Source organism: Eubalaena glacialis, chromosome 2, assembly GCF_028564815.1.
Source record: "Eubalaena glacialis isolate mEubGla1 chromosome 2, mEubGla1.1.hap2.+ XY, whole genome shotgun sequence".
Classification (NCBI taxonomy): Eukaryota; Metazoa; Chordata; class Mammalia; order Artiodactyla; family Balaenidae; genus Eubalaena; species Eubalaena glacialis.
The window spans coordinates 133,567,753-133,595,218 of NC_083717.1; the positions used below are offsets into that span (position 1 = coordinate 133,567,753).

The following is a 27,466-nucleotide window of genomic DNA, read 5'->3' on the forward strand; positions in this document are numbered from 1 at the left end:
GGAGATAGGGCCTAGGTATAAGAACATTCTGGAGCTTGGGAGTCAGCCAGTGTCGATCCACAGTCAACAAGTACACACTGTGCTAAGAGCTCTGATTATGGGGCATAGCTCTTATCTGCAGCCAAATTTGCCCATGGCCAGTATTGGAATGCTGGGAGGTTTAGCACTGGGAAAAGTAAAATTTACTTGACCTACTAGTTCAGATTCCTTAGACACAATCCATCACATTACTCTTTCTATTATTATTTTACGTAATGCTTTAATATTTGCTGTAATATTAGAGCAAAACTGCTAAAGTATCAAGCTTATATTTTTTAATTATTGATTTACTGTATTTAGCTGATCTTGGTTGAGAACTACATAATTAAATTATTGATTTATCAGTTTGCAAAGTGACTAGAAACTAAACCTTTGGGAACCTTAAAATACTTACTGAACTTAAGTATCTGGCAATTTCTTTAATATCTTTTTGGAATAAAGTTTTTGTATTGGGCCATTGGATCAGCTACTGTTCAAGACCAAAATAATAGTGACTTAAACAAGATAGAACTTTATTTCCCCCTCATGTAATGACACAATTGTAAGCCACAAATAAAGCTCGGGTCAGCAGAGAGGAAGAAAGGTAAGAAGGGCAAAGAAAGCCCTGGAAATTACATAAATCTCATTGGTTAGAACTTGGCCACTAGGGCTAAACCTAGGTACAAGGGAGGTTGGGAAAGGTAGTATTTTGCCGGGTGACAATGTGTCCATAAAAAATATATATACCATTATGGAAAAAGGGAAAAACATATTGGGAAACAACTAGCAGTGTCAACCACAGTTTGGGAAAAGGTTTAGGAACAAAGAGCTATACTTTAAAATTATAATATTTGCTCATTTTGAAAGATTTTGTTTTCCTCAAGTCTAAAGTTTATCTTCATCAGTTTCTAACTGGAAAATGCTGTATAATCCCATGGTACTCAACGTACTATAACTGCGAGTCACATTTTAAAATACCATTCCCTGAAAGATACATAGCCATTGTAGGCTAGAGACTCTCTTCTTTAGATGTCAAAACACACTCTCTAGGGTTTCCCTGGTGGCGCAGTGGTTAAGAATCTGCCTGCCAATTCAGGGGACATGGGTTTGAGCCCTGGTCCAGGAAGATTCCACATGCCACAGAGCAACTAATCCCGTGCGCCACAACTACTGAGCCTGTGCTCTAGAGCCTGCGAGCCACAACTACTGAGCCCACATGCCACAACTACTGAAGCCCGCGTGTCTAGAGCCCATGCTTCGCAACAAGAGAACCCACCACAATGAGAAGGCCATGCACCGCATCGAAGAGGGGCCCCCACTCACCGCAACTAGAGAAAGCCCGCGCACAGCAACGAAGACCCAACACAGCCAAAAATAAATAAATAAAATTTTTTAAAAAAGATTATTCACAAAAAAAAAAAAGATTATTCACTAAAACATAAAAAAAAAAAAACACTCTCTATATACACACAGACACACAAATGCAGAATTTAGCATACGTGGAGCCCATCCATGGAATACGGTGGGAAGTTGGGAAGAGTGGTCTGTGAATACCAGATTAAGAAATCTTGACCAATAGAAGAGATTATAACTCTTGAACTATTCAAAAGACCTATTATTCTAGAATATTCTTATGCAGAAGTATTAGAAGTATTAAAGAAATGCTGTTTGCAAATGAAAGACTCTTATGTGCTTTAAAATCTGCGGGTCTGAGTATCACTGCTCTAAGCTCTCAGTGATTTATAACTTACAGATACCAAGGCATCATATTATTTAGGACAGATCTTAGGTTCTGATCCATTAGATTATCCTATCACCTAACAGAGCACTTCTAAGTTCCAAGGGACTTTAACTGGGCAGTATGGACAAAATAATTACTTGAGAAGCTTTTTTCAATATATTATTGTGATATAAGAACAACACTTAGAGGCCATTTATATTACAGAGTTCTGTTATTTGAGATATAACTGTGAATCTAGGAGTTAAGGCCTCTGAGCTGTCAACATGCAGAAATCCATGCACTTTCCTCCTAGGAGCTTCCCAGGTTCACTTAGGACTAATTTTAGACCCAATTCTAAAAAGGTTGATAGGGTGGATATCTAATATCTTGGTTCACAGCAGATTAGAAAAAACAAACTAAGAGAATAGGGCAGGGACCTTCCTGGCGGCAAAGTGGTTAAGACTCCGTGCTCCCAATGCAGGGGGCCCGGGTTTGATCCCCGGTCAGGGAGTTAGATCCCACATGCATGCCACAACTAAGAGTTTGCATGCCACAACTAAGGAGCCAGTGAGCCGCAACTAAGGAGCCCACCTGCCACAACTAAGAAGCATGCCTGCCACAACCAAGACCTGGTGCAACCAAATAAATTAAATAAATAAATATTTTTAAAAAGAGAGAATAGGGCAGAGGGAAATCGAGAGATTATAGAAAAGTGAAGAGCAATCTGCAACCTTCAGGCCATATTCAGCCTGCCTTGCAAATTGTAATAATTACAATATTCATGTAATGCTTACTTATGCAAGGCACTGGGCTAAGAATTTCATTACCCATTATCTCATTCATAATATCATAGAGATATTCTCATCTTACAAATGAGGAAATTCTGGCACAGAGGTTAAGTAACTTTTGCCTGAAGTCACACTGAATATTTGAGATATTATTTGAACCTAAGTATATATAATTTAGGAGGCCTATTTCTGAATCACTAGCTATATTGTTTTTATGGTCTAATTTTTATTTCAGCTTTTCTACCCATACAGAAAAGATGTACAATTATTCAGAGTAAATAGCTTGTGGTAAAGTCAAAGGACTTTCATAAACAATGACTTGATAATATGTATCAGGAACTTTATATATCTGAAGTTAGAAAAGCACTAACTTCAGTGCCATAAATTTTATTATGTGTAAATAGTGTGAATTTTCTATTTATCAAGTCAGGGTTTCTTGACAACAGCACCATTGACATTGTGGGCCAGATAATTCTTTGTTATAGGAGGGTGTCCTGTGCAATGCCAGATATTTAGCAGCATCCCTAGTCTCTACCCACTAGCTGCCAGTAGCAACTCCTTCCCCATTTGTGACAACCAAAAATGTCTCCAGACATAGCCAGATGTCCCCTGCAGGGGAAAAATGCCCTTAGTTGAGAAGCACTGGTTTAAGTAAAAGAGCTAATATAATAGTGAAGCCTATTTTAACTTTCGACAATCATGGAATGACAGATCTGGAAGAGACTTTAATCGATTTCTTATTTGACAGTTCAGGAGATTGAGATGTGAAGAGATTGAGGGCCTTGGCTAAATTACCAAACTATTTAGGGGAAGAGTTGGGTGGGAAAGCCTGACATTTCCTGACTTCAGAACTGATAATCTAGGCATTGATGTCTGGGATATTTCCCATAAATTGAATTGAATATTGTGGTTACAGTAGCCAGAGTGATCCTTTTAAAGCATGTTTCAGATATTACTCACCTGTTCTAAGCCATCCAGTGGTTTCCTGTCATCCTTAGACTAGAATCCAATGTCTTAGCCATAGCCCAAAAGATCCTATGTAATTTGGCTTAGGGCTACCTCCTCAGACTCTTTTCCTAATCCTTTTCTCTTTCACTCTGCTCTTGTCACACTGATTTTGGGGGGCATTCCTTTGAACATTCCCAAGCACGCTCCCCCTCTTTGCATTTTGCTTTTCCTTATGCCAGGAAGGTCCTTTTCCTAGACATTCCCATGACTTGCTTCTTCACTTCTTTCAGGCCATCGACACAAATATTACTTTGACAGGCAGGCTTTACCTGTGTAAAATTGTACTTCTCCTTAATCTTTTCACACTTTATCTAGACTGATTTATTTTTCTTCATTACAATTTTCAACACCTAGATATATTCTGTATTTTTTTGTTTATTCTTAGTCTTTTCCTCCTTCTGAATGTAAAGTCCATGAAAAAGTGACTATAATACTGCCTGGCACATAGTAGGCATGTAATAAATATTAATTCAGTGTATGAATCATAGTCATGCCAGAAGAACACCTCATACCCTTTAAGTCATCACTCCTCATTCACCCCTTCCCCAGCTTCTGGCAACCACTGATATACTTTCTGTCTCTATGGATTGGCCTATTCTGAATGTTTCATATAAAAGGAATCATACAATATGTAACCATTCATGTCTGACTTCTTTCACTTAGCACCATATTTTAGAAATGCATCCAAGTTGTAGGATGTATCAGTACTCCATTCCTTTTTATGACCGAATAATATTCCATTGTATGTTGCATATTTTGTTTATCCATTCATTTGTTGATAGACATTTGGATTGTTTCCACCTTTAGGCTATTATGAATAATGCTGCTATAAACATTTGTGTACAAGTCTCATTTCTCTTAGGTATATACATAGGAGTGGAATTACTGGAACTACCAACTGTTTTCCACAGTGGCTTTACCATTTTACACTTCCACAGCAATTTACAAAGCTTCCTGTGCCTCTGCATTCCTCCCCAAACTTGTTATTTTCCATTTAAAAAAAAATTATAGCCATCATTGTTGGTTTGAGGATGTGAAGTGGTATCACATTGTGGCTTTGATTTGCATTTCCTCAATGACCAATGAAGTTAGCCACCTTTTCATGTGCTTGTTGGCCATTTGTATATCTTCTTTGGAAAAATGTCTATTAAAGCCCATTCATTGCTCATTTTTTAATTGGGTTGTTTTTCTTTTTGCTATTGAGCTGTAAGAGTTCTTTGTACATTCTGGATATTAAACTTTATCAGATATATGATTTGCAAATGTTTCTTCCATTCTTTATTTTCTTGATAATGTCCTTTGATGCACAAGTTTTTAATTTTCATGAAATCCAAAAGATGAATAGTCTATTCTTTCCCCACTGAATGGCCCTGGGACCCTTGTCGAAAATCAATTGGCCATAGACACTTGGGTTTCTTTCTGGGCTCTCTATTCTTTCCATTGGTCAATATGTCTATCCTTATGCCTGTACCTATTTTGATTAATATAGCTTTGAAAACTTTGAAATCAGAACACGTAAGTTCTCCAGCTTTTTCTTTTTCAATATTGTCTTGACTATTTGGGGGCCCTTGCAATTCCATATGAACTTGAGCATCAGCTTGTTGATTTATGTAAGAAAGGCCATTGGAATTTTGATAGGGATTGGACTGAAGCTGCAGGTCACTTTGGACAGTAGTACCATCTTAACAATATTAACAATATTAAGTCTTCTAATCTATGAATTTGGACTGCCTTTCCATATAATTATCTTTAACTTCTTTCAACACTGCTTTGTAGTTTTTAGTATACAAACCTTTCATTTCCTTGGTTAAATTTATTACTAGGTATTTTATTATTTTGGATGCTGTAGTAAGTGAATTTTTAAAAATTTCCTTTTGGATAATTCATTGCTGGTATATGGAAACACAACTGATTTTTGTATATTGATATTGTAACCTGCAACTCTGTTGAATTCATGTATTAATTTTTTGGTGGATTCTTCATGATTTTTTTCTACATAGAATCATTTCCTTTGCAAATAGGGATAGTTTTACTTCTCTTCCAGTTTGGAGGCCTTTTATTTCTTTCTTGAATAATTGCTCTCTCTAGGACTTCCAGTACAATGCTGAATAGCAGTGATGAAATTAGGTGTTCTTGTCTTGTTCCTGACTTTAAATATGATGTTACCTGTGGATTTTTCATAAATGCTTTTTATCATATTAAGGAAGTTTCCTTCTATTCCTATTTTGCTGAGTGTTTTAACATGAAAGGAGGTTGAATTTTGTCAAATGATTTTTCTACATCTATTGAGATAATCATGTAGGTATTTTTCTTTTGTTACATTAATATGATGTACTACATGGATTGATTCTATTATGTCAAAACACCTTTTTATTCCTCAAAAGTGGGATAAATCTCACTTGTTCATGGAGTGTAATCCTTTTAATGTGCTTTTGAATTTGGTTTGCTAGTATATTTGCATTGTAAGGGATATTGGTCTGTAGTTTTCTTGTGATATCTTTTTCTAGCTTTGGTAGCAGGGAAATGCTGGTCTCATAGAATGTATTAGGAAGTATTTCCTCCTCTCTATTTTTTGAAAAAGTTTGAGTAGAATCAGTGTTAATTCTTTAAGTGTTTGGTAGAATTCATCTGTGAAGCCATCTGGTCTTGAATTACTGATTCAATCTCTTTACTTGTAGGTCTGTTGAGATTTTCTATTCTAGAGTAAGTTTTGGTAATGTGTGTATTTTGAGGAATGTGTCCATTTCATCTAAATTATTTAATTTGTTGGCATACAACTGTATATAATATTCTCTTATAATTCTTTTAACTTCTGTAAGGCCAGTAGTAATGTCCCCACTTTCATTTCTCATTTTATTAACATCTTCTCTCTTTTTTCTTAGTCAATGTTGCTAAAGTTTTGAAAATTTTAAAACATTTTTGAAGAACCAATTTTTGGTTTAGCTAATTTTATTTTTTCCCCTATTCTCTATTTCATTCATTTCAGCTGTAGTCTTATTTCTTTCCTTCTGCTGTTTTCTCCATTTTCTAATTCCTTAAAGTGTAAAGTTAAGCTATTGATTTGAGATGTCTTCTTTTTTAATATAGTCATCTACAGCTATGAATTTCCCTCTGAGCACTGCTTTTGTTGCATCCCATAACCTTGGTATGTTGTGTTTTCATTTTCGTGTTTCTCAAGTTATTGATATGGGTTGAATTGTGTCCTCTAAAAAAGATGAGTTGAAGTCCTAATCCCCAGTACCTCAGAATATGACCTATTTGGAAATAGGGTATTTACAGAGTAATCAAATTAAAATGAGGTCATTAGGGTGACCCTAGTCCAATATGATGTATCCTTATAAAAAGAGGAAATTTAGACACAGGTAGACATGCACAGAGGGAAGACTATGTGAAGAGACGTGGAAAATGCCACTTAATTACAGCTGTCTGTAGTATGTTTTGAATTCAGGAAGTGTGAGGCCTCCATTTTTTTCTTCTTTCTCAAGATTGCTTCAGCTATTCAGAGGGTTTTGTGGCTCCATATGAATTTTAGGATTTTTTTCTAGTTTTGTACAAAATGCCATTGGGATTTTGATAGGGATTGCACTGAATCTGTAGATCACTTTGGGTAGTATGGACATTTTAAAAATATTGTCTTCCAATTTACAAGCATGAATGTCTTTCCATTTATTTGTACCTTCTTTGATTTCTTTTAGAAATATTTTATAGTTCTCAGTGTACAAGTATTTCACTTCCTTAGTTAAGTTTATTGCTAATTATTTTATCCTTTTTCATGCTATAGTAAGTGCAAGCATTTTCTTAATTTCCTTTTCAGGTTGGTCATTGTTAGTGTATAGAAACATAACTGATTTCTGTGCATTGATTTTTATATCCTAAAACCTTACTGAAATTGTTTATTAGCTGTAGTAGCTTCATTGTGGAACCTTTAGGATTTTCAAAGTATAAAATAATATCATCTGCGAAGAGAGCTAATTTTACTTCTTTATTTCCAATTTGGGTGTCTTTTATTAGTTTTTCTTGCCTGATTGATCTGACTAGGAATCCCTGTTTTATGTTGAATAGTAATGGTGAGAGTGGGCATCCTTGCCTTGTTCCTGATCTTAGGGGGAAAGCTTTCAGACTTTCACCACTGAGCATGTTTGCCATAGGCTTTTTATTATGTTGAGATAGTTTCCTTCTATTCTTAGTTTTGTTGAGTCTTTTTTTTTTAATTTTTTAAAAGTACTAATTAATTAAATAATTAATTTTGGCTGCGCTGGGTCTTAGTTGTGGCATGCGGGATCTTTGTTACAGCATGTGGGATCTTTAGTTGCGGCATGCGGACTTCTTAGTGGCAGCATGTGGGCTTCTTTGTTGGGGCATGCGGGCTTCTTAGTTGCAACATGCGGAATTCTTAGTTGCGGCATGTGGACTCTTAGTTGTGGCATGCATGTGGGATCTAGTTCCCTGACCAGGGATCAAACCTGGGCCCCCTGCATTGGGAGCATGGAGTCTTACCCTCTGGAACACGAGGAAAGTCCCTGTTTCATGTAATCATGAAAGAGTGTTGAGTTTTGTCAAATTCTTTCTGTTTCAATTGAGATGGTTATGTGGTTTTTGTCCTTTGTTTTGTTAATGTAGTATATTATATTGATTGATTTCTGTATGTTGAAAAATTCTTGCATTCCAGGTAAAAATCCCACTTGGTGATGGTAGATAATCATTTTAATGAGCTGTTGGATTCATTTGGGAGTATTCTGTTGAGGATTTTTTCATCATTGTTCATCAGGGATGTTGGTCTGTAGTTTTCTCTTTTTGTGTCTTTGTCTGGTTTTGGTATCAAAGTATGCTGGCCTCGTAGGATGAGTTTGAAAGTGTGCTTTCCTCTTCAATTCTTTGGAAGTCTGAGGAGGATTGGTGTTAATTCTTAAATGTTTAGTAGAATTCTCCAGTGAAGCCATCTGGTCCAGAACTTTTCTTTGTTGGGAGGTTTTTGATTACTGCTTCAATCTTCTTACTAGTTATAGGTCTGTTCAGATTTTTTATTTCTTCTTAATTCAATCTTGGTAGGTTGTGTGTTTCTAGGAATTTATCAACTTCTTCTAGGTTATACATTTTGTTGGCATATAATTGTTTATAGTTGTCGCTTGTGGTCCTTTTTAATTCTGTGACATCAATGATAATGTCTCCTATTTCATTTCTAATTTAATTATGAGTCTTTTTTTTTTTTCTTAGTCTATGTGAGGGCTTATCAATTTTGTTGATCTTTAAAAAAATCAACTTTGGCTTCGTTGATTTTTTAAATTGTTTTTCTATTCTATTTCATTTATCTCTGCTCTAATCTTTATTATTTCTGCCCTTCTTTTAATTTTGGGCTACCTTTGGTCTCCTTTTCCTAGCTCCTTGAGGTCTAAAGTTAGATTGTTGACTTGAGATCTTTTTTTTTTAATGTAAGCATTTACTACTATAAACTTCCCAATTAGTATTCCTTTTGCTTCATCCCTTAGTTTTGGTATGTTGTAGTTTTATTTTGTCTCCAGATAGTTGCTAAATTCTCTTGTGATTTCTTCTTTGACCTACTGGTTATTTAATAGTGAGTTATTTAATTTCCATATATTTGTGGATTTTCCTGTTTTCCTTGCTGTTGATTTCTAGTTTCACTTCACTGTGATTGGAGAAGGTACTTTATATTATTTCAAACTTCTTAAATTTGTTAAGACTTGTTTTCTGGCCTAACATATGTTGGAAATGTTCCATGTGTGCTTAAGAATGTGTATTCTGCTATTGTTGGGTGTAGTGTTGTTTATGTCTGTTAGGTTGAACTGGTCTATAGTGTTGTTCAAGTTTTCTGTTTCCTTATTTGATCTTCTGTTTTGCTGTTCTATCTCTAATTGAAAGTTGGGTATTAAAGTCTCCTATTATTATATTGTAATCTATTTCTCCCTTCAGTTCTGTCAATGTTTGCTTCATATATTTAGGAGTTCTAATGTTAGGTGCACGTATATTTATAAATTGTTACGTCTTGCTGGTGAATTGACACTTTTATCATTATATAATGTCCATCTTTGTCTCTTGTGACAGTTTCTATCTTAAAGTCTATTTTATCTGGGACTTCCCTGGTGGCACAGTGGTTAAGAATTTGCCTGCCAATGCAGGAGACATGGGTTCGAGCCCTGGTCCCAGAAGATCCCACATGCCGTGGAGCAACTAAGCCCATGTGCAACAACTACTGAGCCTGCGCTCTAGAGCCCGCGAGCCACAACTACTGAAGCCCGTGTGCCTAGAGCCTGTGCTCCACAACAAGAGAAGCCACCACAATGAGAAGCCTGCACACCGAAATGAAGAGTAGCCCCCGCTTGCCGCAACTAGAGAAAGCCCACATGCAGCAATGAAGACCCAACACAGCCAAAAATTTTAAAAATAAAAATAAATTAAAAGTCTATTTTATCTGATTCAAGTATGGCCATTCCTGCTCTCTGCAAGTTCTGATTGTATGGAATATCTTTTTTCTTCCTTTCACTTTTAACCTGTATTTCCTTAGATCTAAAGGGAGTCTCTTGTAGGCAACACATAGTTGATCTTGTTTCCTCATCCATTTAGCCAATGTACGTATTTGAATTGGGGTGTTTAATACATTTACATTTAAAGTAATTACTAATAGGGAAGGGCTTCGTATTGTCGTTTTTTTTTTTTAAAGATTTAATTTTATTTTTATTTTTTTTGTCTGCGTTGGGTCTTTGTTGCCTCGCGCGGGCTTTCTCTAGTTGTGGTGAGTGGGGGCTACTCTTCCTTATGGTGCACGGGCTTCTCATTGCAGTGGCTTCTCTTGTTGCAGAGCGTGGGCTCTAGGCACGTGGGCTTCAGTAGTTGTGGCACACAGGCTCAGTAGTTGTGGCTCACGGGCTCTAGAGCGCAGGCTCCATAGTTGTGACGCATGGGCTTAGTTGCTCCACAGCATGGGGGATCTTCCTGGACCCACGTCCCTTGCATTGGCAGGTGGATTCTTATCCACTGCACCACCAGGGAAGTCCCACCATTTTCTTAATTGCTTTTTGTATGTCTTGTAGTTTTTTTCCTATCCCTTCATTTATTCTTGTCATTTTTAAATGTCTCATTGATTTTTTTAATAGTGACATGTTTTGATTCCCTTCTCCTTCCCCATTATGCATATTCTATGTATTTTCCTTGTGGTTACCATTGCAATTACCTAAAACATCTTAAAGTTGTAACAATGTACTTTAACCTGATAAAAAATTAATTTCAATTGCATATAAAAATTCTATTCCTTTACATCTCTGTCCCACCCTGTATGTTGACACACACAAAAGAAGATGACTTCTTTCTATGTTGCATATCCGTTAACACAGATCTATAATTACTTCTCATGCTTTCATGTTTTAAATTCTATACCACATTTAAAAGTGATTGATGTGGAGAAAAGGGAACACTCTTGCACTGTTGGTGGGAATGTAAATTGATACAGCCACTATGGAGAACAGTATGGAGGTTCCTTAAAAAACTAAAAATAGAACTACCATACGACCCAGCAATCCCACTACTGGGCATATACCCTGAGAAAACCATAATTCAAAAAGAGTCATGTACCAAAATGTTCATTGCAGCTCTATTTACAATAGCCAGGACATGGAAGCAACCTAAGTGTCCATCATCGGATGAATGGATAAAGAAGATGTGGCACATATATACAATGGAATATTACTCAGCCATAAAAAGAAATGAAATGGAGGTATTTGTAGTGAGGTGGATGGAGTTAGAGTCTGTCATACAGAGTGAAGTAAGTCAGAAAGAGAAAAACAAATACAGTATGCTAACACATATATATGGAATCTAAGAAAAAAAAAAAAAAAAAAGGTCATGAAGAACCTAGTAGCAAGACGGGAATAAAGACACAGACCTACTAGAGAATGGACTTGAGGATATGGGGAGGGGGAGGGGTAAGATGTGACAGGGTGAGAGAGTGGCATGGACATATATACACTACCAAATGTAAAATAGATAGCTAGTGGGAAGCAGCCACATAGCACAGGGAGATTAGCTCGGTGCTTTGTGACCACCTAGACGGGTGGGATAGGGAGGGTGGGAGGGAGGGAGATGCAAGAGGGAAGAGATATGGGAACATATGTATATGTATAACTGATTCACTTTGTTATAAAGCAGAAACTAACACACCATTGTAAAGCAATTATACTCCAATAAAGATGTTTAAAAAAAAAAAAGTGATTGATGCATCTACATTACAATACTGTAGGATTCTATATTTGTCTATAAATTTACCTTTACCGGGGAGTTTTATATTTTCATATGGTTTTGTGTTGCTGTTTATCATTCTTTCACTTCAACTTGAATGGTTTCCTTCAGCATTTCTTGTAGGGCAGGACTAGTGGTGATGAACTCCTTCAGATTTTATTTATCTGGCAAAGCCTTTTTCTCCTCTGTTATTCAAAGACATTTTTGCAGAATATAGTATTCTTGATTGGCAGTTTTTTTCTTTTTCCTTCAGCACTTTGAATTCATCATTCCACTCCCTTCTAGCCTGAAAAGTTTCAGCTTAGAAATCTGCTTATATTCTAATAGAAGCTCCTTTGTACAGGACAAGTTGCTTTTCTCTTGCCATTTTCAAGATTCACTCTTTGTCTCTGATTTTTGATAGTTTGATTATAATGTATCTCAGTGCAGGTCTTTACATTTATCTAGTTGGAGTTTTTGAGCCTCCTGAATTTGTATGTCCATTTCTCTCAGATTTGGTGAGTCTGCAGTCATTATTTCTTCAAATAGGCTCTCTGTCCTCTCTTTTTCTTCTCCTTCTGGGACTCCCATTATGCTTATGTTATTCTACATGTTGGTGTCCCACAAGTCCCTTAGCCTCTTTTCATTTCTCTTCATTCTTTTTTCTTCTTGTTCCTCTGCCTAAGTGATTTTGAAAGTCCTGTGTTCGATTTCACTGATTCTTCTCTCTCTGGTGAAGAATTCAGTTTCAGAATTTGTTTGTGTCTTCTCCATAGTTTCTACCTCTTTGTTAATGTTCTCATTTGTTAATGTATTGTTTTCCTGACTTCATCAATTATTGATCTGTGCTCTCTTTTAATTCACTGAGCATCCATATGGTGGTTATTTTGAATTCTTTGGTAACTCATATATCTCCATTTCTTTAGGGTAGGTATCAAATTTAATTTTTCTTTCAATGGGTCATGTTTCCCTGTTTCTTTGTATGGCTTGTCATCCTCTGTTGGGACTTCAGCATTTGAAAAATCAGCCACCTCTCCCAGTTTTTGTGGTCTGGTTTCATACAGGGAGGACTTTCTACAATCAATCCAGCTAGAGATCCTGGAGACCTCTTAAAGCCTTATCTGGAGATGTGACCACTTTGGGCTTGTGCATGTAATCTAATAATTGAAGAGGTTTGCCAGTTTCTACTCAGGATCTCCCTCTGGCACCTGTCTGCAATACTGTGGCCTCTGTGGTGCAGTAGTAAGCTGTAGTACTGGACTTCCACCTAGCTTCTGTCTGTAGTATGGTGGACTCTGGGGCACATTGATTGCTTTTGTTCTCAGCAGCCCCAAACTGGCCACCCATTCTTGTCAATACTTAGATTCAGGCAAGATAGAAACCAGTCACTCAGGCACTTTCTTGAAAATTCAGATCACTGGACATGTGTTCTACTCCTTTCTCTCCTCAGGGAGAAGATGGGAGTTGAGGGTTTCCTTCCAGTCATGTTATATTGGGGGTGGATCACTTGCAAGTGAGTGCCACAAAACTTCCCACTAGGCATTGGTGCAGTTGGTTTCACACTAACCTTGGGTGCAGGACCCACTTAACTGGTTTCTGGATTTCTCACAAAGACAATTGGCCCATGTATTATTGTTAAGTTTGTGTCTCCATTGGAGAAGGAGGGTATGGGGTTGCATATTCTGCCATTTTCTTAATGTCACTCCTGATTTTAATCCTTTTAAATGAATTTGTATTTATGATATAGATTATGGTCTGTCTTGGAATATTTTATGCAGACCTGAAAAGAAAGTGTATCCTGCTGTTAATCGGTGTTCTATAAACGTCAATTAGGTAAGTTGGTTAATAGAGCTGTGGTTGATAGTGTTGTTCAAGTCTTATATACACTTACTGATTTTCTGTCTGCTTGTTCTATCAATTTTTGAGAGATGAGTGTGAAATCTCTGACTATAATTTTATATTAATTGTGAATTTCTCTCTGTGGTGCTAGCACATTTTGCTTTATGTATTTTGAAGTTCTGTTATTAGGTACATAAGGGAATGGTGGAAGATAAATAGATACTGATATCAGGAGAGGATTAAGCTCAGAATTGCAAATTAAAACAAGATACCCTTTACAATAAAAATCTATCTAACTAATCTTATAGTTTCTGTTTCTCTAGAGAACCCTGACTAATACACATGACATTCTCAGCTACTTGCGTGCATAGTTTTTATTCATTATTTCATTTCCACAACTGACTGGTGTGGCTGGCACATTGTGGGAGGTTGATGATATTTGTGAACTTGACAGTATTCATGATCTGACATTCTTTTGCTCTCTGTAATGAAAAAGAGGTTCATGTTCTTTACCCTCTCATACTTATCCAACTTATAGGAGGAATAAGGACATAGACAACATCTTTGATAATTAGCTTGAGAAGAGAAGAAAAGCTCTAACTGGTGCCTTTCATTCCTTGTAGACTGGCAACTGTTAGCAGGATAGAGAATGAAAAATGTACATGTGCGTGATGGTGGTGGTGGAAGGCGGTTGAGAAAAAATTAGCTCTTGTGGTATGAAAAGTTCAGGAAAAGGACATTAAGGAGTAACCTCAGGTAAGTTGGAGTAAGGACTAAGGAGAAAAGGCATAATGTTTGAACTCATTGAATAAAAACAACGGAAGAAAAAACATGTTACTAAAAGGAAAGAAAATATGGATTTTCTCCTTACCCTGGAGACTTCTGGCATCCAGATAATGAGTTTTAAAAAACCAGCGTTAATGTACCTTTAACCCCCCCCAAAATAGTATATGCATGTTCTCTAAATTTAACCTATAAATTCATTATTTGGCTTTTCTCAGTGTTGTGGTCACTATCCCCCCCTTATTTCTTGTTATTCCTTAGCTAGAAAAAGCAACTTTCCCTCCTTTCTCTTACATAAATTTGAGTTGGCCCTAAACACTTTCACAAATCATTTTTCCTGATTAGGGTACCCTTGCCATCTACTCTGACAAACTATATCACTCCTCTTTTGCCTCATATATTTTTATGGTACTTCTTGTCCATAAATATCTGATTCAGACCTTGACTGAAGTAAAGAAAAATGCATTTCAAAGCTGAATCTATAAACAAAAAACCTCTTCAGAGCACTGTGCATTCATTACAATATAATAACCAAGAGTTTGTGAATATTATAACCTATTTTCTTCCAACTAATTTACATCCAGTTTTTTCATGTTTTCTTTTTTTTCACTCTTTTTTACTAAAGTGTAGGTTCCTTTCATTAACTTTAACCACTAACTTGGGAAACTGTCAACACTTCATATTATGCCTGTTCTTTGGGAATGTGTAAGAAATCATCATTATTGCTTATTATGCAAACCCAGAGAGTCCCTGGCACATAGTATGTGCTCAATGACTATGTGGTGTCTTAAGGAGTTAACGTGACATTCGTAAAAGAAATACTGATCTGTAGTGCAAGAAAACCACACGTGAATTACTATCAGCTGTAGTCCTTTCTTGTTTCAACAGGGAGGTACACGAATTGAGGACTTAATTTTTTAATTCTGGAAGGCTCAACATTTTGTCTTAAAGAATCCATATACTGAACGTTAAGTATCCATATCTCTTTCTTAAGTACTTAAATCAAAAGTTAACCATCTCCAAGTTTTAGTCTGAAGCATTCTTTGTCTAGGAGCTAGGTATTGCTTTTTGCTTATCCAACTGGAGCCCAACTGCGGCCTTTTTCATTCAACCATCCCTTCCCAGCACGGCCCTCTTCTCTCCCTGGGGTCCCATCCCCACTGTCCCTCTCGCCCCAAAACACACACAAACAAAACCGGAAACCACAATTCCGCCTGCTCCTGTGGAGACTCGACAACGCTCAAGTTGAGGCCACAAGACACGTTTTTAAGCACGCAGTTTCCCTCCTCTAACCACATTAGATTTTGTCCGGGGAATATTTTACTCTCACAGAATGCGTCCGTCGTCTCAGACCTGACAACCGTAGCGCCCTGCGGATCAGCCCTAACACCACCTTCTTACTTCCCGAAACTCCAGCGAAGACTTCCCAAGCTCGCTCCTTTGCCCAGAGGCCCCGCCCCCGCCCCACGTCCCTAGTGGTGCGGCACGCGCATGCCCGGTGTGCGCCGCCTGCCCCCGCCCGGCGCCCGCTCAGCCTCTCCTCCCTTTGGGCCCCCTCGCGCGGCTGGCGGCTGGCTCGCTCCCCGGTCGCGGCCCGTGGGGACGTTCGCAGGCGAGCGCACCTCCCCGCGCGGAAGAGCCCTGGGCTGGGAGGCCCCGAGTGAGCGTCGATTGGTTGACGTGGTGCCTGCGCGTCGGGCCTGAGAAAGTCTGGGCGAGCGCGCAGAGTCGGCTCCTGGGGCGGTGCGGGACGCATCTCAGGTAAACGGGTAGGGTGGGAGGTTTGGGCGACCGGAGAAAAGGAGGAGTGGGTTGAGGCCAGACGTGGAATTTCCGGCCGTAGCCTCCTTGGAGAAGGGACCGCGCAGAAACTGCACCCGGTGAAGGTTGGCCCCGTGCGGCCGGGAGTGATGGGGCTCCCTCGAAGGTCAGCGTCGTGGGGTCCTCCGGTCTTCTTTCTGGGCATGATTTCGGCATCTTCCCCTGTTTCCTATTACAAGAGTTCTGCAGCTGAGCATATATTCAAGGGTGTAGGTTTTTGTTTGTTTGCTTTTCCCTTAAGAGGCAGTGAATTGGAGGGTTCAGGTCCTGCCTCAACCTATGATTGACTCTGTGCCCTTGAGAGTCACTCATTCGTTTTGCATTTCAGGTCTCACACTTGAAAGTTTCGGCAAAGAATGTGTGCTTCTTTAGGCACGCTGAGCCATGCTGTACAAAGGTACTGTTAGAATTTTTGGGGGTTCACAATGTCTCTGGGCCCACATTTCGCTGACTGGAAGGTGACACCACCCGACAGTTATTTGTGAAGTACTTTAAGCTCCATGGATGAAAGGAACTGGATAAACACAAGATAACAGCATTATTAGACAGGATGTTGTAGAAAGAAAAAACTTTCCACAAGAACAGGCTTTTTGAAAAGCTCCTTTGAACATTTTATGCAGATTAAATCACAGTGGTAGTAGACAAAGGTGAACCAAAACAAAGGGCCAAACAAAACAATATTTTAAGGAGGTTTTTTTTTTTTTTTTCCTTCCCCAGATAACTTTCACAATAACAAGTTACTGGCTTTTCAGAGTTTCTCCTTGGGATCTAGTGTGGAACTAACCTAAAATGACGGTTACATAAACGTGGGTATCCTGTGCAATAGTATACCAAGAGAATTAATTAAAACAAAGCTGCTTTCTATATAAGGTAACAGGAATTAAGATATCTCATTGGGGAGAGGTAATGATGGCAAACCCAAAAAGTGAACGAGAGATGTACACAATTTTCCTTCAAAGGCATAGAGTTTGTAGATATATGTTTCTAGTGTGTTAATTATTAAAGCGTAATAGACACACAGAAAAGTGCATGAATCATAAGTGTACAGCTCATTGAATTTTCACAAAGTGTGCATATCCAAGAAAAAACATTACTTGCATCCTAGAAGCCCCACTTTGTGTCCCCTTTCCAAAGGTAACCGTTATCTCAATTTCTGACATCAATGAATTTACTTATTATTGACTTTATATAAATAGAATCATACAGTTTATAGTCCTTTGTGTCTCACTTTTGCTCAATATTATATTCATGAGATTTATACAAGTTATGTAGCAGTATTCCATCCATTTTTTGGGTATTACCAGTAGGGCTGCTCTGAACATTTTTTGTAAGTACTTTGGTGAACATATGTATACATTTCTGTTGGATGTATACCTACTGGTGAAATGGCTATATTATAGGATATGCAAATATGTATTTCTGGTATACACTACCAAAAAGTTGTTCAAATTAGTTGTCAGTTAACACTCCTGTTATCAGTGTTTGAGAATTTTGGCTCCTGCACATGTTTGCAACATTTAGCATTGTCCTTTTCATTTTACCCATTCTGGTGGGTAGTGATATCACATTGGGGTTTTTCCCTAATTCCCGTAAGGACTAATGATACTTAACACCTCTTCATATGTCTACGTATTGGCCATTTGGATATCTCCATTGGCAGGGGTTATCAAATTTTCTGTAAAGGGCTGGATAGTTAATATAGGCAGTCTTGCTTTGAAGAGTTTCAGTTAAAGCAGTCCTAGCTAGGACTGCCTGTATTTTAGGCTTTGCAGGCCATATACAGTCTCTGTTGTATTTTCTTTCTTCCTTCTTTCCTTTTTTTTTTTTTTTTTGCCTGCCTGTTTGCTTGCTTCCCTGCCTACCTTCCCTCCTTTCCTCCCTCCCTCCCTTTCTGTTTTCTTTAACTTCCTTCCTTCCTTCCTTCCTTCATTTCATTCTTTGCTAACCACTATTATGTTGAAAAATGACTGTTCATAAATGACCATTTGATCTTCTGCTCATTGTTGGTGACATCATTAGATGGGGCTATATTGGAAAAGTATAAATACATAATAGTACTAAGTAATGTGTGCTGTAGTGTTTTGGTGTTAAATTTCAAATCTCTAAACATACTTCCTTTGCTTTTTACCAGTTTTACCTTGAGACTAATTAGAGACCTCTTTGAGACTTCTCTAAATTGTTCTTATTGCTCCTGCTATCTCCCATCCCTTTAAAGCTGACAAACAAAAAAGAGGTTAAGAAGCAAGAAAAGAAAGGAAATACAACCCTTTGTTGATTAGCATAAAAGGCTAAGAAAGAGATGAATATGCAGGCAGTTGTCGACACTGAGTAAAAGTATAAAAAAGCATACCTACTTTTTGCAATACTTTGAGATGGATATTGTCTTTTGAGCAGTTCCATCATGGGATGGCTTGGTTGAAATTTATATCTACCCAATTGAGTATGCTCATAATATAGGAAGTAACAGTCAATGGCTTGGGCCATGAAACTGAACTGTGGCACCCCTGCCCAAGTTGGAGGTGCTCTCTTCCTTAAATGCCCCATTGGGCTGTCCAGTTCATCTTCTCTTACTTTTGGTCCCCTGCCTTTCACTCAGCACCAAAAGTATCAAAAAAACTTTGGAAAATATGTTAACATTTTTAGCTAACACTTTCTTTCTTTTAGATGGCTTATAGAAGTGAATTTAGGTATATACTTAGATATATGCTAATACTAATGAGAGGCTTGGGGCAGTCTCCATCAATGTGATGTTTTCTTTGATATGGATGATCTTGCTTGATTGTTACGCAGACACAGATTTAAGATAACCACTGGGCCCCAGTTTCCACCACCAACCCACTAGTGTCCTTAAGCCTTTCTTATATAGAAATTTTGGATCCAGTTATGCATTGATTTATGTGTGTGTTTATATACACACACATATTTTGACTAATACAAATACCTTTCTGCTTTATAATTGCCACACAGAACAGTTGTACTTATATGCAATGTTTTCACTGCACTACTTGCACCAGAGTTGGAGTCATTACAAATTATTGTGGCTGGTAAAGGGTTTATACTGGTGGAGGGGATTCTCTGACAAGTGAAAACCGCCTCCCACCCCTACCTGGTATGGGAGCAAATAGGGTATTTATGTAGTAGAAATGTGTAATCATACTAGATCCCGATTGATGCTTCTGTGTTCATAGGATATATCTGTCAGTTCAGTTGTTGTCATTAGCTTCCTCGAGTACCTGCTCCCATGGACGTTGCCTTCATTGCGTGCATTGCCATTGTTGACTTCTGGGACTGTCCACTTTCCAGGATTCCAGTGGGGACAAACCTTGCCCTTTCTGGTTGCAGTTTCTGTTTTTAGATACTTCATTTAGGTTATACTTAATCTTGTTTACTTTGTTTAAGGTGACTATATTTCTCTGCTATGATCTATTGTCTGTTGCTTTCATACTTGCCTTCCAGCAAATACCCTTATTACTAATATGTCCAGATACCTGGGACTGGGGATGGGCAGAGTATAGTTCAGTTTCATCTCACATGCCACCTACAGAGATAGCTTTAGGGTTTGATGAGAGAAAAAGAGATCTTGCACAACATTATCCAATTCTGGCTGCTCTTGTTAGTACTATTATTCTCTCTTCCTTTGAATTTATTGGATTTTGAGACTGTTATAAAGAAAGGATAGTGTTGTTTTAGGGTATTAATTGCGAAAGGAATACATTACAGTGCAAAGAGCACTGAGCATAAGAGCAGAATGAGTGCGGTTTACTACCTGTCTGTGTTAACCCTTCCTGCAACTCAGCTCTCTTTTGTAAAATGAGGCATTTTGACCAAGTAACTCTAATCCTTGGTAATCCTTTCCAAAAGACACAGTAGAGAAATACAGGATTTAGAATTTAAGTAACCCTTGAGGTCATTTAGGCTGCCCTCTCAGTTTTTTTCAGTGAAAATATTAAGACCTTGAGAGATTGTGTATAGTCCCATAGTTACTAGAATCCAGTTCTCCTAACTTTTTATTCCAGTTGCTTTTTCCATTATGCTGCTTATGATAGGTGGCCTTCTAAGATAACCCTGTATCTGTGTAGTCACAGTCTTGTGTAATCCCTTTCCCTTGACTGTAGACTAGACCTTGTAATAGAATATGGCGAAAGTGGTGGGATGTCACTTACGAGATTAGATTATAAAAGACTATAATTTCCTTTTTTCTGGCGCACTCTTGCTTGCTCACTTTGATGAAGCCAACTGCCATATCATGAGTTGACCTATAGATAGCCTCACCCATCAAGGAGTTGAGGGGAGCCTTTGGCCAGTAGCCTGTGCAGACCAACAACGCCCTAGGAACTGAATCCTGCCAACAACCACTGACGGAAGTTGGGAGATAATGTCTGAGTTAAGCTTTGAGATGACTGTCGCCCTGGCTGACACTGTGGCCGCAACCCTGTGAGAGACTCTGAACTGAGAACCTAACTGAGCAACACCCAATTCCTCAGAAAGTGTGAGAAAACAAATGTGCATTGTTTTAAGCTGCTAAGTTTTGGGGTGGTTTATTAGGTAGCAATAGCTAACCAATAAAGTGCTCTTACTAATTTCAGAAAATTTTTAGTAAAAGGAATAATTCTCCTTGAAGTTTTTTATAAACATAGCTTCAATGTATTTTTATCATCTTAAGCATATTTGAAGATATTATTTTTACCTTTGTGCAAAGAAAAATATTAACCATTTAACTATTCTATGTTTGTTTTAACTTAATTGCTAGGTATTTGTTTTTCTCAAAAATGGCAACATAAAGAGATGATTACTTTGAAGGTTGGTTTCGTTTGGCGTTTCATTAAATTGGGTAATCATGGGACAAACTTACCATAGAACTGCTTTTGGCAATTGGTAAGAGCACCTCTGATTCAGATATTGTCTGTATTGAAGGTCTTTTTAATTTAGATTTTATACTGCTTGGGATGTAGATAGCCAGGTAGTCTGCTCTTATTTATCTGCAGTTTTGCATTAGGGTGATTTGAGTATGTATAAATATTATTTTGAGAATTGCCTTTAGTATCCCTTGATTTATAAGTTTTGGAAGCTACTGGAGTACAACAGGGATGATTTTACTGGAACCCTTAATCCTGAATCTTGTTTTATTTTTCTGTTGGAGCTTACCAGCTTCTCATCTTCATAGTTTTATCTTGAGGTTTTTGCTACTGTGGAACAAGTTTTGAAAAACTGAAAAAACAAATAAATGAGTATATAAATAAATAATATAGATCAGTTAACTTTTAAATATCTTTATTGTGAAATTCAATACATGTAAAAAAGAAGTATATAAATATATGTGGACAGTTCAATGAATAAATAAAAAGTTAATACCCATGTAACTACCATCAGGTATTTTCAATTGAATAATCATTGAAATGAGTTTTGTATCTGGCTTTTTAAAAAATGTTGTATGAGTATGACTCTGTGTGTGTGTGTATGTGTGATGTAACTTCTGCAATTGATGGGTACAGTGCTTTATATGTGACTAGTAGGTGAAGTTTGTTAATGCTGTTGTTAAAATCTTCTCTTTCCTTACTGATGTGTGTGTGTGTGTGTGTGTGTGTGTGTGTGTGTGTGTGTGTGTGTGTTCGTGCGCACACCTGTGCTTGATTGTCAGTTACTGACAATTTACTATGTGTTAAATCTCGCTGTGTAATTTTGGATTCTATTTCTCCCTAGGAGTTTTCTGTCAATTTTTGATTTATTTATTTTGAAGTCATGTTATTGGAAGCGTAGTCAACTTTCTAATTAGTCTATCTTCCTATGAATTGAACCTTTGTTCCATGAAGAAGTGTTCCTTTTTATCTCTAGTAATGCTGTTTGTTTTAATGTCTAATCTGATTTTTTAAAAACTATTTTGAAATAATTTTAGACTTCCTGAAAAGTTGCAAAAATAGTACAGAGAGATCCTGTAAACCTTTCACCCTGCTTCTAATGTTAACACAATGTATAATCATAGTACAATTATCAAAATCAAGAAATTAATATTGTTACAATACTAGTCACTATACATTTTATCACTAGTTTTCCCGTTACAGTAGTGTTCTTTTTCTGTTCTAGGACTCAATCCAGATCCCACATTGTATTTAGTTGTCATGTTTCCTGAGTCTTCTCCAATCTGTGACCTCTTTCTGATTTTGGTATAGCTGTATCAGCCTTCTTTTGATTAATGTGTACATAGAATTGGATTTTTAAAAATCCAGTGGGACATCTTTATCTTAAAATTGGAGCATTTGGTAGTTGGATCATTTCATCCATTCATATTTTATATTATTCCATTTTTTACCCTCTGTTATTTCAGAAATTATACATGCTTTGTAATTCTTTTAGTGGCTATTGTAGAAACTGTAGAATCCTGGAATGAATGCTTTCAGACCTTTCTTTATGCATTTCCATATGTGTATATATGTATCCAAACACACGGTTTTGGTTTGCTTGCTTTTTTATTTTCTTAATATAACAGTGGTCATACTGTATTATTTTACAACTATCTCTTTTCTTTTATTAAGAAAATAATAAATGCATAACCATTATACACTCTTTCAAGCAACATAAATAAATAAAAAGTTGACAGCAAAACATTGCCCCAAATTCTATCACCCCAACAAAAATAACCTTCATTAAAAACCAGGTGTACAGCATTCTATGTTTCTTTTCCTAAGAGTACTCAATTTAAAAAAATAAAAAAGCCTAGCCATAGGCACATGTTTGTGAAATTTCACAGCACCAAGAATAAAAAAAGAAAAGAAAGAAAATTGGAAGGTTTCCAGAGAGAAAACCTAAAAAGAAAAAAGAATTGAATATATCAGCGTCAGTCTTCTTGACCAGCACTATGGCTAGTTAACAATCAGTGAAGTATAGGAGTTAGAGCAAAGATGTTTTCACACCTGAAAAGCCTCAGAAGTTGTGCTCTAGCAAAATAAAGAAGTGAAAGAAAGACCTGGCTTGTAGGAAATAGTAAATTCAACCCAGGAAAACAGTGAAATGATGTCCCAGGAAGGACAGCTATATAGCAGGCCTAGAGAGCAGATGGTCCAGATTTGAGAGAAGCCTCCTCAGGAAGGAGGTTTCCAAGAAAGAAAGGATTAAGAGATCTTATATCCTCTGGGGCTGGAGTTTTCTCTGTGGAAGGTTTTTAAAACTATGAATTCAATTTCTTTAATAGATGTAGGGCTATTCTGGTTATCTATTCTTACTGAGTTAGCTTTGGTAGATTGTATCTTTCAAGGAATTTGTCAAATTTATAGGTGTGAAGTTATTTGTAATATTCCCTTTTTATCTTTTTAATGTCTATGGGATTGTTTTAATATCCTCCTCTTCTTCCTGATATTGGCAATATATGTCATCTTTATTTTTATCTTGATCAGTCTGGCCAAGAGGGTATCAATTTCATTGCTCTTTTCAAAGAACCAGCTTTTGGTTTCATTGATTTTTCTATGTTGATTTCACATTTTCAGTTTCATTGATTTTTGCTCTTTACCATTTCCATCCTTCTGTTTACTCTGAGTTTAATTTTCTCTTAATTTTGCATTTTTTTAAAGGCGGAAGCTTAAGTACTAATGAGAGGCTGTCCTCCCCCCCCCCTTTTTTTTTAAATTTTTATGGGAGTACAGTTGATTTACAATGTTGTATTAGTTTTAGGCGTACAGCAAAGTAAATCAGTTATACATATACATATATCCACTCTTTTTTTTTTTAGATTCTTTTCCCATATAGTCCATTACAGAGTATTGAGTAGAGTTCCCTGTGCTATACAGCAGGTTCTTATTAGTTATCGACTTTATATATAGTAGTGTGTATATGTCAGTTCCAATCTCCCAGTTTATCCCTACCCCCACTTATCCCCCCGTAACCATAAGTTTGTTTTCTACATCCATGACTCTGCTTCTGTTTTGTAAGTAAGTTCATTTGTACTTTTTTTTTTTTTAATATTCATTTATTTATTTATTTGGCTGCACCAGGTCTTAGTTGCAGCACGTGGGATCTTCATCGCTGCATGCAGGTTCTTCAGTTGCGGCACGTGGAATCTTTAGTTGCATGGCATGCGGGATCTTTTTAGTTGTGGCATGGGAACTCTTAGTTGTGGCACGTGGGATCTAGTTCCCTGCCCAGGGATCGAACCTGGGCCCCCTGCCTTGGAAGCGTGGAGTCTTAGCCACTGGACCACCAGGGAAGTCCCTGTACCCTTTTTTTTTGGATTCCACATGTAAGCGATATCATATGATACGTGTCTTTCTGTGTCTGACTTACTTCACTCAGTATGATAATCTCTAGGTCCATCCATGTTGCTGCAAATGGCATTATTTTGTTCTTTTTTTATGGCTGAGTAATATTCCATTGTATATACGTACCACATCTTCTTTATCCATTCTTCTGTTAATGGACATTTAGGTTGCTTCCATGTCCTGGCTGTTGTAAATAGTGCTGCAGTGAACAGTGGGGTACATGCATCTTTTTGAATTATGGTTTTCTCCGCGTATACGCCTAGGAGTGGGATTGCTGGGTCATATGATGGTTCTATTTTTAGTTTTATAAGGAACCTACATACTGTTCTCCATAGTGGCTGCACCAATTTACATTCCCACCAACATTTGCAAATGAAGCAACTGACAAGGGATTAATCTCCAAAATATACAAACAACTCATGCAGCTCAATATCAAAAAAAACAAATAACCCAATCAGAAAATGGGCGGAAGATCTAAATAGACATTTCTTCACAGAAGACATATATATGGCCAAAGAGCACATGAAAAGATGCTCAACATCACTATTAGAGAAATGCAAGTGAAAACTACAGTGAGGTATCACGTCACACTGGTCAGAATGGCCATCATCAAAAAATCTATAAACAATAAATGCTGAAGAGGATGTGGAGAGAAGGGAACCCTCCTCTCTTTTTCAATACAAGTGTTTAATACTATAAATTCCTTCTAAGCACTGATCTAGCCATATCCCACAGATTTTCGTTATGTTGTGTTTCCATTTTTATACAGTTTGAAATATTTAAAAATTTCCCTTTACTCTTCCTTTTGAACCATGTGTTATTTAGAAGTGTTTGGGGATTCTTGAGATACCTTTTTGTTAATGATTTCTAGTTTATTTTGTGGTAAGATAACATCATTTGTATGATTTCAGTTCTTATCCATGTGTTGAGGTCTTTTTTTATGGACCAGAATAGGGTTTTTTTTGGTAAATGTGCCATGTGTACTTGAAAAGATTGTGTATTCTCCTATGCTGGGTAGAGCTGTCTATAAATATCAAATAGGTCAAGTTGGTTGATAAGGCTGAGTCCTCTCTATCTTTGCTGATTTTCTGAGTACTTACTCTCTTAATTACTAAGAGAGGTATGGTGAAGTTTCCAGCTGTAATCACAGATTTGTCTGTTGTTCCTTTCATCAATTTTCGCCTCTTGTATTTTGACATTTTGTTGTGAAGTGCTTACATATTTAGGATTATTTATGTCTTGTAAGTGATTTAAACTCTTCAATGTCCTTAGTCTTGGTAATGTTTCGTGTTTCACTTTGTCTAATATTAATATAGCCACTTCGCTTTCTTTTGATTAGTATTTGCTTGTTTTTTTCACTGTGCTCTATGATCCTAAATAATATATAGTTAAGAAAGGGTAATTTGTAGGATATTTTCATTTTGTGTTGACAGGATTCAGAACACGCTACCCCAAAATATAATACCTTGGCATATTGAATGTTTTAAAGCGGAAGGATTTTGAGAAATGGCAGGTGCAGGAAGGACTCTCAGACCTCCCCTTTCCTCACTGAAGCAGGTCATAAGACCCTCATGTGAGAGGTGCCCTCCCTCTATCTGGAGGAAAGGAACATCCTTATCTTCAAAGATGGAGGATACCAAAAGGAATCTGAACGAACAGGCCTTGCTAAGTTTTCCCCAGTTTACTACCCTTGGCTCACATCCTTTTGTCCTATAACGTTTTTCCATGACTTTCCACTCTTCATCATAAACTTAGTGTAAAAATGCTCGGGCCTGCTTTCTTCACATCTTCATTTCCTTTTGAAGGCTCCCATGTCATGTAAAACTTATATTAAATAAACTTGTCTGCTTTTCTCTTGTTAATCTGTCTTTGTCAGTTTACTATTCAGGCCCAGCCAGGGATCCCAAGAGGATCAAGGAAAAGTTTTTCACCCCTACAGTGTGCATTTTGTTATTTATGTATTTATTTTAAATAATGTTTTGATTTTAGGAAGTAATGTCTTACCAAGTATGACCTAAAAGCATGTAATTTTATGTTAAGGTACAAGGATATAAGTGTTCATAACATAATTAGAAAAAAAATTTGCATTATTGCTCTACTTCTTGGATGGAATTTGAATGGTAATTTCTTACAGATACTATTTGTATTTGGGTGTTGAAATGCTCTTTTGCATTGTGTCATATACATAAAACCTAAAGTTTTTTAAAATATTTAAATTCATTTTTTTTAAATGACATTTTCTGAAGTGTGGCAGACCTCTTCTTTAAGCAGCATGTCTTGAAACTAATTAGTAGTTTAATACTCTTATTGTCTTTTAAATTTAATGTAAATTGAAGCTATTTCCTTAATTTATGTCAAACAGCTTGTTACCACCACGGAAGCTGCAGATATTGTGTGATACAGCTTAAGATCTCCCAAAGTAGAACATTTTATTCAGTGGCATGAGCTGGCACAGTGGGCAAGATTATTCTAATTCATTTGGGTAGGTGAACTGTAACTTAGGAAGTTCATATACAAAAACTCATTGTCTGAGTTTCCTTGTGATTCTTTACTGGTTAAGAAACTCAGCGTAGGATTTCAGTGGCTTAGTTTCTATTGCCTTTATTTCTTGCAGGTGATTAATTTTCATTTTAGTTTAAATTAAAAACTTCATACCCATCTTTAAAATGCCTATATTTTTGTTTGTTAGCCATTTTAGAAGTAAAATCTCATTTAAAATATTTTGTCACATGATTAATAGCTGGTTCTGGAAGCTTTTGGTCTACATGTAAAAATACCTTAAAAATTAGAGAAATTAATTATTTTCTTCACTGAAGTTTTTTGGAATCATTTTTCTTCTAAAACATGCTCTTAATTTTAGGAATTACTTTATGAAAAACAAAAGACTGTATTATTTGCCTGTCAGTGGATAAAAATTAAGACTACTCTTTAACATTGCCACATTTAATATTAATGAGATTTTTAAGAGCTGCCAAAATGATGTTCCTGCTAGTGATATTCATAACAGGAAACAATGA

At 37.0% G+C, this 27,466-nt stretch overlaps 1 protein-coding gene across 7 annotated transcripts in view; it reads left to right on the forward strand.

Moving 5' to 3' along the window:
• The first annotated feature begins 15,938 nt into the window (after nucleotides 1-15,938).
• MIPOL1 (mirror-image polydactyly 1) overlaps nucleotides 15,939-27,466 on the forward strand; it is a 348,741-nt gene continuing 337,213 nt past the window's right edge. For 4 of the 7 annotated variants that reach the window (XM_061182468.1, XM_061182465.1, XM_061182469.1 and 1 more), the window contains exon 1: nucleotides 15,939-16,143. The gene's annotated coding sequence lies outside the window, so the exon portion shown is untranslated. Of the gene's footprint in view, nucleotides 16,144-16,232; nucleotides 16,310-27,466 lie in introns of those variants that run through there. The other 3 variants (XM_061182470.1, XM_061182471.1, XM_061182466.1) reach the window with 2 other exon arrangements.